General features: G+C 35.8%; 1 long non-coding RNA gene across 3 annotated transcripts in view; it reads right to left on the bottom strand.

Annotated features, from left to right (window-relative positions):
- Nucleotides 1–18,496, bottom strand: part of LOC111560482 — a 471,269-nt gene that overhangs the window by 104,267 nt on the left and 348,506 nt on the right. For 2 of the 3 annotated variants that reach the window (XR_006597918.1, XR_002742325.2), the window contains 3 exons: nt 11,547–11,642; nt 10,172–10,256; nt 9,199–9,350 (listed from right to left, as the gene is read on the bottom strand). This is a non-coding gene — a long non-coding RNA (uncharacterized LOC111560482). Of the gene's footprint in view, nt 1–9,198; nt 9,351–9,503; nt 9,647–10,171; nt 10,257–11,546; nt 11,643–18,496 lie in introns of all 3 variants that reach the window. The other variant, XR_006597917.1, reaches the window with a different exon arrangement.

Here is an 18,496-nt window from a genome sequence, read left to right as displayed (position 1 = left end):
ATCTCATTGTGGTTTTGATTTGTGTTTCCCTGATTAGTAATGTACCTGTTGGCCATTTGGATGTCTTCTGTGGAGAACTGTCTATTCAGTTTCTCTGCCCATTTTTTTAACAGGACTTTTGTGTTTTTTGTTATTGAGCTTTATGAGTTCTTTATATATTTTGGATATGAACCATTTTTCTATTACATGGTTTGTAAATATGTTCTCCCATTTTGTAGGTTGCCTTTTCATTTTTTGATTATTTCTTTTGCTGTGCAGTATTTTATTTATGGACTCTCTATTCTGTCCAAATGGTCTATATAGCTATTACTATGGCAGTACCTTACTCTTTGGCCTACTACAGCTTTGTAGTATGTTCAAAATTAGGAAGTGTGATGCCTTTAGCTTTGTTTTTCTTTCTCAGAATTGCTTTGGCTATTCAGTGTCTATTTGACTTCACACAAATTTTAGGATTGTTTGTTCTACTGCTGTGAAAAATACCATTGGAATTTTGATAAAGATTTCAATGCATCTATAGATGGCTTTGAGTAGTATGAACATCTTAACAATACTAATTCTTCTGGTCCATAAAATGCCAGACAGCTTTCCTTTTGTTTGTGTCTTCTACAATTTCTTTCATCCAAGTCTTTTAGTTTTTACTATTCTTATTTTTCACTGCTTTTGTTAAATTTATTCCTGGTATCTTATTGTTTTTGATGTTATTGTGAGTGAGGCTGTTTTATTTATTTATTTTTCACATATTTTGTTGTTTATGTATAAAAATGCAGCTGATTTCTGTATGTTTATTTTATATCCTGCAGCTTTACTGAATTAATCAATTAGTTCCAACTGCTTTTTGGTTAAGTCTTCAGGATTTTCCATCCATAAGATCATATCATCTATAAATAAAGATAGTTTTACCTCTTTCTTTTTTACTTGAATGTCTTTTATTTATTTACCTTCTCTGATTATTCTAGCTAGGACTTACCATACTGAATAAGAGTAGTGAGAGTAGGCACTCTTACCTTCTTCCTGATCTTAGAGGAGAAGTTTTCAATATTTCACCATTAAGTATGACATTAGCCGTGGGTTTGCCATATACAGCCTTTATTATGTTGAGGTACATTCCTTCTGTACCAAATTGATCATGAAAAGATGTTGTGTTTTGTCAAATGCTTTCTCCCTGTGATTAAACATAAAATCACCAATTCCATTCCCAGGTATATTGGAAGTTTAAATTATTAGAAGATTCAAATTTTTCCAGCTTGATGAAAGAACTTTATTTAATAAGATATATTGTTAATAGCTTAAAATAAAACTAGTTTTCTTTAGGCTTTTCTTGTAAACTAATAAGTAGGTTGTTTAATCCAAGTGCTTCTGAATCCTTATAGTGTTTAGCAACAGGGCATTTTCAGAAAATTTCCCATATTACATTAGCTCAATTATCGGCAAATGACTGGTCTTGCCCTCCTTTCATTCAGGGAAACAATTTAAAGCAATTTGTTAAACTTTAAGAAAGAGGTTTAGTAATACAAATGTCAGTACTTTTGGCTTGTCTAAGGAGACTAAACAAAACAAAGAACACATTATTAAATAGTCATAAGACTTTCAAACTTTGAGAATGTTTACTTAGATCATTTTGGAAGATTAGAACATAGCAAACAAATTCTTAGTTGAGTCAGATTTCTTTTATTCTTTCTATATCAAGCCAGAGTTAATAGTACCAAAGAAGTCAATCATCTTCTTCCTTTTTTTTTTCTATTCCCCCAAACAGATGACTATAACAAAATCTTATTAGTAATAGAGGCTAATGAAAGTAGTATTCTATGGAAGAATGGGACAAGAGATAATGGGGGTGGGGTTTTATATCAAAAATCTTAGCTTCATTGGAAAAAGTAGGTCTATAATTTTAAAAAAGTCTTATGGGTGAATCTAAACCATTTTTCTCCCCACCTCCTATACATACCTACCCAGATCAGAATTACAGTATTAAAAAGAGGTTAAACAGTAAACTATTCTCTCTACATTTGAGCACATACCATCTGTTTTTGACACAGGAATCTTATATTGGGGGTCAATCAAAAAGTGAGTTAGATGGTGAGGTAGGCAGAATAATGGCCTCAAAAGATGACCACATCTTAATCCCCAGTAATATGAATATGTTAACTCACATGGCACAGGGGACTTCACAGATATGATTAAAATTGACATTGAGACAGGCAGATTATTCTGGATTATCCAGTAGGCCCAATCTAATCACACAAGTCTTTAAAAGTAGATCTTTCCAGGCTGTCAAAAAGAGATATGATAATATAAGAAGGGTCAGATGCAAGGAGATGCAATGCTGCTGGCTGTGAAGATGGAAGGAGCCAGGGGACAGTCTCTAGAAGCTGGAACAGATGAGAAATGGATTTTCCATAAATACAGGCACACTTACATCTAGATTTCAGTCCAACGTACCCACGCCACACTTATAACTTACAGAACCATGAGAGAAGAAATCTTTGTTGTTTTAAGCCATTAAATGTATGGTAATTTGGTATAGCAGGTAAGACTTTGACTTTGACTACTCTTGCTTAACAAGCATCAGACAGCTATAGAACTCCTTTCATTTACTCAAATTGTATTATTACATTAATTAATATATTATATTTGGGCATATTTCAAACAAAGATTATTGTAAGCAAGAAAGCCATTCTTTCACAATCATGCCATTTGATTAAATGTTTTCATAGTATTTAATTAGCAACTTCAAGTTTACTCAAAACGTCCCTAATCAAATTGATATGATCACATAGCTATCTGTAAGTAATAAAGTACAAATGAATAGATTTTTGCAACTTTTCATAGTCTCCATAGCAGGATAAATATAATTTAGTAAGTACTTTTTGTCAAAGCATCCCCAAATCACATATAATAATGTCGAAAACAATGGATAAAGTGAAATTTTTTATGAAATATGCTTACTAGTTTTTCATACTCTGGCCTCACAATCTTGAATATAATAATCAAATAGTGTATGCCCAGATTAAATGAATAAATAATAATAATAATACTTTGAGACATTATGCAACTTATGATTCCTAAATATAATAAATTTATTTAGGAGCCATGACCAAAAAGGGAATATATATATATATATTAAAATGTATTATGTTTTATTTGTGGGAAAAATCCCTATTTTTGGCCCAGAGGAAATGTACACTCTCAAACAAATAAGCAATTTCTCTGCTGAGTAGTCTCTATAGGCAGATCTGCTCAACACTCAGGGGCTTATGAGCAGCTGATAGGGTTGAGGAACCTGAGGTAAGCATAGTTCACTGCTCTCCTCCATTTGCCTTCTTGCCAGTTGACCACACATACACACAGACACCAACCCTCAAGTGGTACTTAAGTCAAAGTATATGGTAGTAAAATTGGAGAAGGGTAGAGGGAGCATGTGTGAAAATTTTTACAGCGCTTTAAAACGGTTAATCCAGACGGGGCCCCTGGGTGGCGCAGTCGGTTAAGCGTCCGACTTCAGCCAGGTCACGATCTCGCGGTCCGTGAGTTCGAGCCCCACGTCAGGCTCTGGGCTGATGGCTCAGAGCCTGGAGCCTGCTTCCGATTCTGTGTCTCCCTCTCTCTGTGCCCCCTGTTCATGCTCTGTCTCTCTCTGTCCCAAAAATAAATAAACGTTGAAAAAAAAAATTAAAACGGTTAATCCAGAGCCCATCATGCTCATCGTATGTAATATTCACCTTTGAGATGAGTATCTTTTTGACCCCAGAAAAGTGATACAGAAAAAATACATACAAATACTATATACGTTTTAATAAGCAATGCACTATTAAAATAGCCCATGTTTTTATTTTGTTGATATATGTTTTTAATACTTTTCTGGAAACACAGAAATAAATAAGAATTCTCCAGTGACCATTCCAAAATAACTCTGCAATGCAGGAATTGCGGCCAATATTGTAGATTAGATGTAATTCATTCATCGTGTCAGCCAAGATCTTGTCAGGGGACAGAAACCGTATCAGTTATTTGAACAGAGTGAATTTAAATAAGGATCTGTTAGGTTGGTATAAAGTTTTTAACCAGGTAACTGAGAGGATAAAAGGAAAGAAAAACACGAAAAATCATGGAGGCAGTTAAGTCTTAGAAGGAGGTCGGACCTCTTGGGCTGGAGGAACAAAGAGAGGAGGTCTGGGGGGAGTATCCCCAGGAACTGAGACAGCTCAGCTGAGGCAGGTGGAGGAGGAGGGCCTCCCAGGTCTGAAATACAGAAACCCGAGGAATGGACATTGGCCAGCTGCTATCTCTGCGGGGAGAGCGTGAGGCTGGTTCTGCAGGTGTTGGCAAACTGCAAAGTGGATTCTGTTAATGCCACTGGCAAAGGGAGGGCACTACGTGGGATGCTGCTCACAGAAATGGCAAGCAGCCAAAACAACAAATATGAAGGAGCCACTCCACCATCGGAGAGCAAGGACAGAAGGGTGGTTTAAAGTTGAGACAGTAACTTAATAACTTGCACTTAAGTCAACAAAAAAGCACCTATTATTGACAGTATTTAAAATATTTCCACTTTACTGATTTCATAGTCTCCAACCAAAATGGAAGAGTAGATGTTTTTGCTCATATACCATTGACCTTAAATTCTCTTCTTTATTTTTACATATCTGCATCTATCCCATAATGCTAACTCAGCACCATGCCACTGACCTCCCTAATCACCCAAAGAAAAGTTCTTTCTTCCTTCTAGGAACACTCATACAATTTTGTTTTTACCTCCTTTGTGATATTCATCACTTTTCACTGTCCATTATGATTGTTTATAAACATCTTTAGAGCCCCTCGTAGGCAGAGGCCATGGCTAATTCTTCTCTTTAGCATAATGTCTGGAGAGTAGTAGCTGTTGACATAGGGACTGATTCTCCCATGACCAGAAGAAAAGGACTCAGATTCTTGCAGATGTGCAGGGACCTGAAGTGAATCAGACCACTCTCCTTAACCCCCCACATCAAAACCCTGCCTGGAGAGAAAGATAAGGTACCTCTTCACTCTTTTCTCTCACACTGGATCTTAAAGACTGAGAAGCCGTGTTAGAACTCATGTACTGTTATTCTTTAAGAGGAAAATGAATTTGCTACTAATTCACCCTGTACAACCACTTTGTATCTGGTTTGGAGGGAGGGTAACTTGTAGAAGCCACATTCCAATTTAAGTTCTTCCTGGAGTCAGGCGTAAGTACCATAAACACTCAGAACATTGTATTTGCTGATGAGATTGCTTCATAATACAAAGTCCAAAGGGAAGGGGTGAACAGAAAATATTTGCTGAACATGTGGAAAACAAAAAGTGCCATCAAACACTAAACAACACCAACAACTAAAATATGAAGAGAAGAAAATTTAGCAATGGAAGTATAATAATGTCACAGAATGACTCACTGGAAAGACCACGACTTCTAAGTTATAAATTACTGTGCCTATTTGCACTCATTTCTGTTCCTTCAAATGTTCCTTGTATGCTTATATCAAATATATTAATAGAGAACAACTGGTCCATTTTAATTCATTAATTCAATAAATATATTTATCAAATACCTACTGGTTGTCAGGACAACATTAGGGGCTGCTGGCAAAGAAGTTGTAAACACAGAGCCCATGCCCTCACAAAACTTTGTTCTGAAGTAATATTCAGTATAATCTAATATTCATTATACAATTTTTGAAACTTAAAGCTAAAAATACTTTGTCAAATAAAGATACGCTTCCCTGAGGGTGTAACTAATCTTTGGAGATAGGGAGCAGAAGAGCAAGCATTATGTTTTATGAGTACTGTTTTTCAAGAAGGAGACAGGGTTATAAAAGGTTTGTGAAAAAGATTTTCATCTTTCTCACTTGATAGATTGAGATAGAAAGTGAGAATACTTTTTAACACATACCATCTATTACTTGGGATTTTCACTAATTCTGAGAACCCCAGATATGTGTTAAAAATGAGTCAGTCTCATTTTTTGCCAATTCAGTTTAACCCAGTCATTAAAAATCCTTAGGCATGGGCGCCTGGGCGGGGGGGGGGGGGGGGGGGGGGGGCGGGGCTCAGTCAGTTGAGTGTCTGACTTTGGCTCAGGTCATGATCTTGCAGTTCATGAGTTTGAGTCCTGCGTCAGGCTCTGTGCTGACAGCTCAGAGCCTGGAGCCTGCTTTGGATTATGTGTCTTCCTCTCTCTGCCTCTCTGCTACTCATACTTATCTCTGTCTCTGTCTCAAAAGTAAATAAACATTAAAAAAAATTTTTTTAATCCTCAGGCAAAAATATACCATACTTCCTACATTTAAAAAATGCACATTTCCACATTTTGGCATATCTGAAATTGAGATTAGCCTTAAAAGTGTTTCGTATACTTAATCTGTTATTTCAGTGGCACATCTTACAGCTGATTGCTTCCCACAATAGAAAAATTTATGGTACACAAATGAGAACTAAATAACTCTTTTAAAACAGTGACTATTATAGAAAACACATAGCTTTTATTTAAAACTGATGACATAAAAAATTATATGGCCAGAGAAATAATAAAGTGTTTTATTATTTTCATCTAAAATCTAAAGTGTTTTAAAATTTTAATCTAAAATCTTTAATGTTGGAAAATCAAATAAGAATCTCAGTGAGAAGATTGTGATAAGATGTAGATCTTTAAAAAAAGATCGAAACTGATATAAACCTGTATAATGAGTTTTGCAAAAGGATTTGTTATATTAACTCATACTGCCATGGAAAATATAAGTAATTTGTGTAAACCAAATTAAGCAATTTCCTACATCAGCCAAGGATTCCATTACTTGTCATTGATCTGACATTTAAATAGTAGCTAAAGAACCAGTCTCACTGTGAAATGGAATAGTCTACAAGTAAACTTCAATATTGTGTTCTTAATGCCTTTAGTAGATCCCGAAAAGAGTTTAGAAAACCAGAAATGCCCTTATCTTATTTTGTAGAAAGTGAGAGTGAACGTAACGGATTTGATTTTGGGTAAAGTTTCACCATCTAAACTTAAAATGCTACTTTAATGGAAACTCTGAATCTTTATCTACACTTATGGTCAATTCTTTTTTTTTTTTTAATTTTTTTTTCAACATTTATTTATTTTTGGGACAGAGAGAGACAGAGCATGAACGGGGGAGGGGCAGAGAGAGAGGGAGACACAGAATCGGAAACAGGCTCCAGGCTCCCAGCCATCAGCCCAGAGCCCGACGCGGGGCTCGAACTCACCGACCGCGAGATCGTGACCTGGCTGAAGTCGGACGCCCAACCGACTGCACCACCCAGGCGCCCCATACTTATGGTCAATTCTTAAGAAAAATAGCAGTAGGCTGATTCAGTTCTGTGTGGCCTCTTATCTCCTCCACGTATACGGTCCAAGCTTGCTTGTTTTTCTAGAAAGAATATGTATTAAAAGGAACACGTTTTTCACAATTGAGAAAGCATCCTGACTTTTGGAGGGCTGATATCTAACTAACCTTGGGAAAGCTGCTCTGTGAAACTGCTTATCTGTAAGGTACAGGCAAAGATAACCTTCTAGCTTTGTTTTAATAAATAAATGTTACAGAAATGTTATCCTTTTCATGTCAGACATGCAGTAAGTGTTAGTATTTACCTATCTGGGTGCTATGAAATTACAGACTGAATTTTTTCATATTTCATATAGTTATTTTGCCTTCAAATAAACAGGATCAGGCTTGATCAAATCAGTACAGGAAAATAATATTTTTCCGCTATATAAACTATTTTTGCTACATTGTCACAGTGCATAGAAAAGATAAATATATTTTATTATGTTGTAGAAAAATATCTAGAGTTTCTGTAGATAACCTTTAGAAATGCAAGAATTTGTGCAGAAATTTGCTTTTCTTTTTATTTTTCCTAGATATTTCCTACAGTTTCAAACTAAAATTTCACCTGAGCTTAATCCAAGATGTATCAAAACAATGACCAGTAAAAAGATTTATAATTAACTTATCATGTATAATGAAGTTTATTTCTATATGGTCACTTCCAACATAAATACCTCAGTCTTTTCCATCACACCTTTCAAATTAATTTTTTTACTGTTGGTGAATTGTATAAATAGGAGTTGTGAAATGGGTAATCAATGAATTTCCAGGCAATATAAGCCAAAGAAATATACGGGAGAAGGAAAGAGAAAGAAGAAAGAAGGAAGGGAAAGAAGGTGGAAAACAAGTGAGGGGCAGAGAGAAGATGAGGGAGAGGGAGAGAGAGAGAGAGAGGTTGAGAGAAAGAGAGAAAGGTGGGGAATAAGCAGAGTAAAAAGCCATTGTTCAGCATTGAGTATCGGCTATGAAAGTTTTACTCAGTTATCTTTCAGAAGCAACTATTTTTCTGTCTGATATTTGGTAAGGACTGTTCTAAATTTAAGGCAATTACAGCAAGAACATAAGAATTTCTGCAGTTTGCCTCCAACACCCAGACCTTTTAGCAGATCTCTAGTCAAGAAGCATCTCCTCAGAGAGGCCTCCGAGCATCTCACTGAACAATGGCAACCGCACTGCTCTCTATTTAACTCCTTCTTGTGTCTGCTTCTCTATATAGCACTGAGCACTACCTGAAAGAATTATGTGTGATTTTGTGTTCTGTCTCCTGTTCTAGAAAATCTAGGGATACCGAGTTTTGTTATTCACTTTTCCACTATATTCCAATACCTAGAACAGTGCTAGATAAATAGTAGGGATTCCGTACAACCCTGGTGAATGAGTACAAGAAAGTGACTGCAGCACAGTCCAGGGAAGAAGAAAACAGTGTGAGACGAAGATCATCTAGGCTGAGAAGAGTCAAGAAGCAGCAAAGTTGCAGTCATTCCAGAAGCAAAACAAAATCCACCATTATATTGAAATAGAGGTTTTACCAATTTCTAGAGAGGAAGAATTATAAATTTATATCAGGAACCCCTCTATGTAGTTTTTAATGTATTTTTCTATTTGTTTTTATGCTTAAACCACTACGGTAATCAATGTACAGTTCTTCATCTACAAAATGGATCAACCATTTTTGATGAATATCTTCTGTTGTATTTACAAAGGCACGTATTAAATCATTCTTTCAGACATTGCTTTAAATGCATGTTTGAACTTGACCATAACTTAACAACTGTAGTCATGCCACTGGTGCCCAGAGAAGACAAACCTTTAAAACATGGTACATTAGCAATACCTTCAGAGTGCAAACCAACACACAGATTGTTTTGCCAGTCGGTTGTGAACTTTGACTTGGTGGGACACAGAAAAGGAGTCATTGCCGTGCCTTTTCCTTCATAAACCTCAAGTTGCAACTGAAACTGTTACCAGAACCTTCTTCAAGAGGCTCTGAAAACAAAACAAAGAAGAGAAACATGGCTTTATATGGTTGATCTTTCTTAAGTTCTTACTATGTGCTGAGCATGGATTTACATCCTCAAAATAATCATATATAATTCTCATTAACAATGAGGCTATAAGTTTAGAAATGTAAATGCTCACCCAAGTTCACACACACAGAATGATGAACCTGGGGTTTAAACCCAAACACCATCAAAAGATCAGTGGCGAAACCCACTCTTCACAATGTTCCTATCCGGTGTACACACAATTCATTTAAAATATTCCACAACGATCTTTAGAACCTTAACAGAAGTCCATGGGGGAAGAAGGGAAGGGGAAACAAAATAGTTACAAACAGAGAAGGAGGGAGGCAAACCACAAGAGACTCTTAAACACAAAGAACAAACTGAGGGGGGATGGGGAGTGGGGGAGAGGGAAAACAGGTGATGGGCATTGAGCAGGGCACTTTTTGGGCTGAGCACTGGGTGTTGTATGTAAGCCAATTTGACAATAAATTATAATAAAAAATATTCCATAACGAATTCTGCAATAGTGATCATCTCTAGTGCATAGTTCTCTTTCTTGTTTGAATTGGATGCTTTTGTTTCTTCAAAGAGTTAATCTACTCCCACAGAACACTGGACATATTTTTAAAGGTCAAAACTAAATTTGAAATACGATTCATTGTAAATAAGTTTGTTGTAGAACCTGGCACTAAAATGAGTTATAAGTCTATTTCTCCTACAGTTTGTACAGAGACCCAATTAATATTGTTTCACTGAATAAGAAGTTACTGCAAAAGAGAATTCAAAAGGCTGTTTGCCTACCTGCAGGTTGTAAGTATGTTTTACATTCTCCAGCATGAGCACAATTTTAAGCAACACGAAACAGGTTCTTTCCCAGCAGAAGCTTCTATTTTCTCAAAATAATAACAGCATTGATTAATTGATGACTCTTTTTTTTAAATCACTCATATTAACAAGACCTATAAATATATTCCCATAAAATGCCATCTATTTCTCTGTATTCTCAAAAATACATTTTTTAGAGGCTAGTAGAGAAAATGTTCTTCATACTGGGAAGGTTCCCAGCCCTTTGTTGATATGATACAGTGAAAAGACCACTAAACCAAACAATAAAATTTTAAAAAATAAGGAAAAAATATTGGCTCTGACATCAAATAGCAGTCTGCAGTAATTAGTCTATGCCTCAATTTCCCCCTTTTGTAAAGAGGATAAAACACTGGTGTCACTTTTTTTTCATTTGAATTCCACCCTCTCCCCAGTTCCCCCACTTCTACTTAGAAAATTATAACCAATAAAGTCCAACTGAAATGCTCCTTTTTGTTTCTGTAACATTCATTCAGCTTCACCTCTGCCGTTTGAACTGGATTACAATGGCATTATACATACTTCTCTCTTAAAATATAATATTACATGATAGAATAGAATATAGTATAAAAGATTTTTTTTCACATTTATTCCTTGATAGATATAAGCTGCTTGAGCAAAGCAAAACAAACAAACAAACAAACAAACAAAACCCACCATAGAACATATAACTTTAATATCCCTTCACAGTCCCTAACTAAGTATTAAAAAAAAGTACTTATACTAGTTATACTGCTGGAAGTATTAATAGTGATAGTAATAGATGCTGGGTACTAAGGAGGGCACTTGTGTTGAGCACGGGTGTTACATGTAAATGATGAATCAATAAATTCTACACTAATACACTAGATGTTAGCTAACTAGAATTTAAATAAAAACTTGAAACAAACAAAAAAATAATTTTAAAAGTACATCATATTACCATCCTTTTCCTTTCTATGGCAGGGATTTGATTCCTCCCAGAGAGAGGAATGTTAGTGGCTCTCAATAGGTCAGTGACGATACATTACAGCCTCATACAAGTTATGTTTGTTTGTTTTTTAATACCAATGCCAGGTCTCAGAGCAGGACTGTCAAATTAAGGTCATTTCTTTTTTCTTCCTCCCTCCCACCCACCCTTCCTTCCTTTCGTTTCTTCCTTCCTTCCTTTTCCCCCTCCCTTTCTTTTTCTTTCTCTTTCTTTCTTTCTTCTTTTCTTTTCTTCCTTTCTCTCTCTCTCTCTCTCTCTTTCTTTTAACCGCAGTGGGTAGGAGGGCAGTCTCTAATGTTTACAGGACTGAAGACCATTGTTATAGGGGACCCATTCACTGACCTGGGTTTGAAGAAGGGCTGGAGCAGAGAGGATGCAGCACAGGTAGATGGTGACAGGTGGTTTAACTGTTGGGCTAGTTAACTGGGCATAATGCTTCTGAAAACAAAAAGGATAATTTTAAATTTTAAATTATTGTTCCATGATTCGTATACCTTTATCTAGGCTTTTAAGAGGATGGAATCAGACTGTCAGTGCTCCCAATTTTTGTTGTGCAAGTTCACCCAGTTCATGCTCAGTTGAGCTGTTCTTCACTAACACACACTTCAATGAGATGTTTTCTCTTTTCACTAGCAATTCCAATAAATGTTTTCTTATAATTGGCAGATTTTTACAAAAAAAATTAATAAAGCAAAAAGTTACTCCCAAAACAAACATTTTAAAATTATTTTATTTGTGGTTTCATATGGTGAACAGGAGTCCTCCCTTCCTCTGCCCTCTGTGCCTTTTGAAATTTGGATACAACCTTTTTCCAACAACAATAAAAAGAAAACATGTTTTCCCTTAATTGTGTCACCCAATCCTTCAGCCATGGTATTGAATGAATTAAGTCCGAGGAAGGCAAACTTTCCTGTTTCATTTTGGAAACCCTGGACTTCATCAGGAACATTTCTCTTAAGGAGATGGGACCGGGCATAAACCTCAGGCACAGTTATATGAGTTTCTCTGAGTCCCGTGACCTGCTAGTGCACAACTGGCCATAGTCTTTCTTCTTGGGTCTAATAATATCCTCCATAGGCATTTACTATCACACTGACAACTTCTTTTTTTTTTTTTTTACACTCGTTTACAAGTACTTTCTCTTCTATTACATTATCAACTTTTTGAGGAAACAAATATATACCCAGCACCTGGCACACAGACTAGCACGTGTGACTCAGCACCTGTTGCATTCCAAGGTCCACAAATAAATAAAGTAAGAAAATTCAGATTTTTTTCTTCATTCTTTTCTTGGACTAACTTACTTTTCAGATTTATAATAAAGGGCATCGAGCAATACACAAATCTGGTCAATTACACATTCTCCTTCTTTCTGATTTGTCTTTATTTTCTTTATCATAAGATTCCACAATTTGGGTAAGAATAAGTTGATTCCCTATCAGAATGTTAGAGTTTATAGTCTATTCAGTGTCCCATTCTCAATCTAGTCATTTTTATTAATATTTCAAGAAAAATTAGAAATACAGGTTTCCATACCAGAAGAACACAAAATGTTAGTTAAAAAAAAAACTAAGGCTACTTCATATTTATTCTTATTATGTAAAAAATTAATAGCTGAATGACTACAGAGTGTTGAGTGAAAATGTTTATAAACCAGGACTTGTTATTTTTTTTACCCAGAAATCTTGGTGTTTTTTTTTAATTTCTGAAGAAAAATAAGCATATTACATATATAAGGACTAAGGAAATATACCTATGGGCTCAGGATGAAAATACTTCTCAAAGATATACTAGCCATAAAACCACTTAATTATGGAATTGAAAATAAGTAGTTTCTGTGAATGTAATTACAAAATTATTCAAATGTTTAAAAATATTGTAAGAGAAGACATAAATTGCAAAACCCAATAATTTAATAAAAAATTTATTTCACATGTGAGATTAGACTAAGAAAAACAGGAAAAAACAGATGAGAAATACAAAGATGATAACATTTTCCAATAATGAATAAAATAAGAATCAGGTAAGAAGTGAAAGATTAGTATGATACCTTGTCCAAACACTTATGATTAACAAAAAAGAGAAACAAAATGAATGTAATTCTTCTACATTGCTATTGGAAAAAAGAGCAAGAATGAAAAAACTTAGCTTATAAAAATAAAGATACAGGGGCACCTGGGTGGCTCAGTCAGTTAAGCGTCCAACTTCGGCTCAGGTCATGATCTCACAGTTCATGGGTTTGAGCCCCACATCGCGCTCGGTGCTGACAGCTTGGAGCCTGGAGCCTGCTTTGGATTCTGAGTCTCCCCCTCTATCTCTGTTCCTCCCCTGCTCTCACTCTGTCTCTCTCTCTATCTCAAAAATAAATAAAGATTTTTTAAAAATTTTAAAAATAAATAAAGATACAAAACACAAGGAACAACAAAAGAGTGTAAGAATCATGAATAAATTGAAATAAGTAAAAACTGATAAATCTGTTACCATACTATATGCAAATGTTTTAATTCCTCTATCAAAGAACAAAGACTCTTAGATTGGGTTAAAAAAAAATAAGTCTAACCATATGTTTCTTTTTAATGTTTATTTATTTTTGAGAGAGACAGAGACAGAATGCGAGTGGGTTAAGGGCAGAGAGAGAGGGAGACACAGAATCCCAAGCAGGCTCCAGGCTCTGAGCTGTCAGCACAGAGCCAGACGCAGGGCTTGAACACATGAGCTGTGAGATCATGACCTGAACTGAAGTCAGACACTCAACTGACTGAGCCACTCAGGCGCCCCTAACCATATGTTTTTTAAAACAGACATGTCTAAATAAATTATTTGAAAATTTTTAAAGTAAAAAAATGTGAAAATATATATGTAGAAAATATACAATAAAATAAAATAGGAATCTCAAGGGGTATAGTTGGTAAAGTGGGACTCAAAGGAAATAAACAAGGATGAGATTTTTAAATATTATTTTATATGAACCTCTAGTATGTCTATAACTGTTATCAACCCTTATGAATACTACAGCATTAAATTGAACAAAAAGATTCATAAATATACGAAATATCTTATATCTTATATATTTATCTTATATCTTCTTTCTAAGAAAGTAACAGTACACAAACAAGTAGGTGAAAATAAATTAGAATATAAAGGACTAATTATGTGGAAATTAAAATTTCAAAAATAAGGAAATCATACACAAAGAGCTTTTGGAGAAAAAAGGAAATGATGCTGTAATTATACAACGTTTAGAAAATATTTAAAAAAACCTTTATGTGAAAATATAGAATGTATAGTCAAATTTTCTCAAAACCAAATTCATGGCCTTAAATGCTTTTATTATTAGAAATGTTAGGAGCTAGATAATTAAAATATAAGACAGAAAATGTAAGAAAGGGAAGAAGGAATGTATAAAGATAACTGAATAAATGAATTAAAAACAAAACAGTAATATATAAAAATTTGAGAATACAGATTTTGAATAAAAATAAGTTTATAATAACATGTATAAACTTAAATTAGTGTAATTGAAAAAAGAGAAAAATAAGATAACAGGACTAAAAAAAGGCATAAAATACAGATACAGGGAGTTTACAGTTATTATAAAGTACCACATATACTCTATCATAAATATGCATGATTTTACACATAATCACAAAAATTTAAGTTTAAAATATTTTCTTCTACAGTAATTTTAGTAGCCATGCTAAATTTGGTTGTTGTTGTTGTTGTTGTTTTTAGAGAGTGCGAGTGGGGGAAATGGCCAGAGGGAAAGACAGAATCTTAAGCAGGCTCCACACTCAGCGCAGAACCCAATGCTGGGTTGATACAACAACCCTGGGATAATGACCTGAGCCGAAATCAAGAGTCAGATACTCGGGGTACCTGCGTGGCTCAGTTGGTTATGATCTCACAGTTTATGAGTTCGAGCCCTGCATTGGGTTCTGCGCTGGCAGCTCAGAGCCTGAAGCTTGCTTTGGATTCTGTGTGTGTGTTTCTCTCTGCCCCCCATCTGCTCGCACTCTCTCTCTCTCTCAAAAATAATTTTAAAAAAACATTAAAAAAAAAGTCAGATAAACCTCCCGATGCCCCCATGCTAACACTTATTGTAACAATATAAGTAATCATAATAATAAATCAGACAGAGAGAGAGATTCTATTCCTATTAAGTAGAAATATTTAATATATCCTTGAGTAAGTATTTTACAGGAGAAGAAGGAAATAGAAAGACATAAAAGTACTATCTGTACATTGTCTTCTTTCCCTTAAAGAAAGACTCATAACGATTTTACTTTTCTCAAATAAATTCAAAGATAAATAAAATTTTAAATAAAACTTCATAAAGCCTGAAAATGGAAATAGAATATGTTTCTCATTTAAAAACTGAATATAACTTTTGAAATAATTTATAATACTATTTCTATTTCCAATCATAGACATGACTGACTTTTTCGGGGCTTACCACTCAGGTCACAAAACCATGCTATGAAATACAGTGAGTACGATGTATCACACACTCAGGTGCATATTCAGCCACGAGTAGATCTAGACTCTGGGAACTTTGTAGTCAGTATTTTCTCACCAGACAGCCAAGATAGCAATAATAAATTGAGGGAAAATATCTGGTCATTAAGAAAACAGACTTTAAAATACACTATAGCATAGGTTTCAAGATTGGTTCTGATTCCCTAATGAATTCATTAGCCATTTAAATGCACTGTTTTCTAAACCTCTTTCAAATGTCTGATTTCAAGTTTTAATTTCTAAATGTTAACTCCATGAATGGGTAGATATTAAACATTTAAAGCAGATATCCAGGGATTCTCCATCCATCCCATGTTTTCCATCTACGAGGCAGTTTGGATTCCTCAAAGTTCCATAAGTAATGTATAATATGTGAGGAAGGTATACAGATGCCAAACCTCTGTCTGCAGAGACAACTTTTTCAGGAGATGGAAACAGACACAGAGCTTGTTAAAAGGTTTCCAGGCCTGGGAGTCCAAAAAGTTGGGCTGAAATGTGACCTCTGAAGCACTAAAACCGCTGGTGATATTTAAAAGCAAAATGTGGGCTTTAAATAACATTTCACATGCTGACTATAGAAAACGGAAACAACTTCTGGGTGTCCAGGCAGGACATCTAGAAGTCTTTACCTAATGGTGAATCACAAATCTAGTCAAACATGGGGCCAAGAATAAAAATAGAGGGACACTGCATTGTTAGGAGGGAGAGTGAGTTTTCTTAAGTCTTTGATCTCCTTGAAGTTTGCTTATTTTCTTGAGTTTTAGAAGCATGCACACCATAGGCATAGCATATTATTCAGGCTTTTTTCCCTGCAAAGTAAGGTCTTTTCATGTTTCAAATCTACAAATCAGAGCATTCTTAAAAAGGAACAGCCTTTTAAACCTCATGCTCCAAATAGGTGTAGTTTGCTGAAGCATAGACATAAAGAATTGTCAGATATTAGTGTGGTATCTTCAGGGCTCCTCTTTTCTACACAGCCTGGCTTCAGCCCACCTCCCTCATTATTCTGCCCAGCTTGTGTAGACGGAGTTTCACAGCTGTGGTAAATTTAATTATGTTGCCAGAAGCCATGGTGTTCCCGTTCTGCTCCTCTTCTTCTCTGTTAAATTCTATTTGTATTTAAAGATATAGAAAATCCCAGCTGGAAACAGCCTTCAAATTGTCCCTAGGATGTTTTGTCACTAATTGTCCCTACGTGCTACCAGAACAAATAAATAATTGGGAGAAAAATCAAATAAGTTTATTAAAAAGTTAATCCAAAATGAGTTTGGTTTTCCAATTGCTTTCCTCACTGGTACTACATACTTGTTGCAGAGTCGAGCCAGTTTCTTACCGAATCGTGGGCTCAAGGTGAAGTTGAATGGGAAGTCTCAGACTATGGTCGGCCTCCACATTCCTACCTGGCCCCGTGACCCACTGGTCACTGCCTTAGAGCAACCCATCTCAACGTTATAGGGTTCTAGCCCTGCTAGAGAATCTACGTGCTGCTGTCATCCTTACTGCCCTCTGCGATGCAACCATTCCACCATGGCTCTTGGCCTCGCAGGAGACTTCCTCAGTGACCTACCTGACTTTGCTTGTCTGAATTACAGCCCCCTGACCCTGGGACTCAGACTCAACCAAAAGCAATGATCATGGGATCATCAGTCATGGACTGAATGTTTGTGTGCCCCAAAAATGCACGCATTGAAGTCCTAACCCCCCAGTGGGATGACATTTGGAAATGGGGCATTTGGGAGATTAGTACATTTACGTGAGGTCATAAGGGTGGAGCCCATTATGGGATTAGTGCCTTATAAGAAGAGGAAGAGAGACCAGAGCTATCTTTCTCCCCACTACGTGAAGACACAATGCAAAGCCAGAGAAACCTCATGAGGATCTGAATCTGCCAGCACCTTGATCTTGGACTTCCCAGCCTCCAGAACTGTGAGAAATAAATGTCTGCTGTTTAAGCCACTCAGCCCATTGTATGTGACTATAGTGGCCTTAGATGACTAGAGAAAAAAAAAAAAAACAAAAAACAGTGAGGCTTCCCTCAGTACCAGCCCAGAGCATTTTTCCTCACTCAGCTTGGGTGCCCTGAATGTGTCCTTCAGTCAGTGCCTTAAAAGCTGAGAGATTTTCCTTATTCTCTATTAGGTGGGGCCTCGTTGTCATTCTCCACATGTCCAGCCCATTACACTTCCTCACCAAACCCTCTAATCAAGGATGCCTGGTAGACATGAGTGTGTAAATGATATTCAAATTAATGGCATGTGTGTGTGTGTGTGTGTGTGTGTGTGTGTGTTTTAAGTTGTTCCTTATATTAAAATGGGATATGATAGAATCAAGCAGTTATAAGCTAAGCTGTAGCTTGGAGATCACCTCTGCTGTAATACCTTTATTCCATAGCTGAAGAAACAGAATCTCAAAAAGGTTAATAGCTTACCCAAATTCACATAGTTAGGGTAGAAATGAGCACAGGAATAACGCTCTGTCAATCTGTGCTGCTCAGCTCATTTTTATTGTATAAGATGCCGAGAAAAAGGTTAAGGTAAAATTTTAAAATCACACACACATACATATGCCCCATTCTATCCTCTAAGATCTTGGAAACATTAATATCACCGTGCATGCTTAATATTTTGCCACATGCCGCAATGACAGCATGACAAATCAAAACCATAATAGTAACCATAGCTTCATGTTGTTTCAATTTCAATTGTCATTCCCCAAATTAAAAATCTTGCACATCAACTGAAGCAAAAATCAGACAGACCTGCTTATTATGCATTTGT

This window comes from Felis catus, chromosome B2 (assembly GCF_018350175.1).
Source record: "Felis catus isolate Fca126 chromosome B2, F.catus_Fca126_mat1.0, whole genome shotgun sequence".
In the NCBI taxonomy this organism is placed as follows: Eukaryota; Metazoa; Chordata; class Mammalia; order Carnivora; family Felidae; genus Felis; species Felis catus.
Note: the sequence above shows the minus strand (reverse complement) of the source record. Positions and strands in the feature narration are given on the sequence as shown.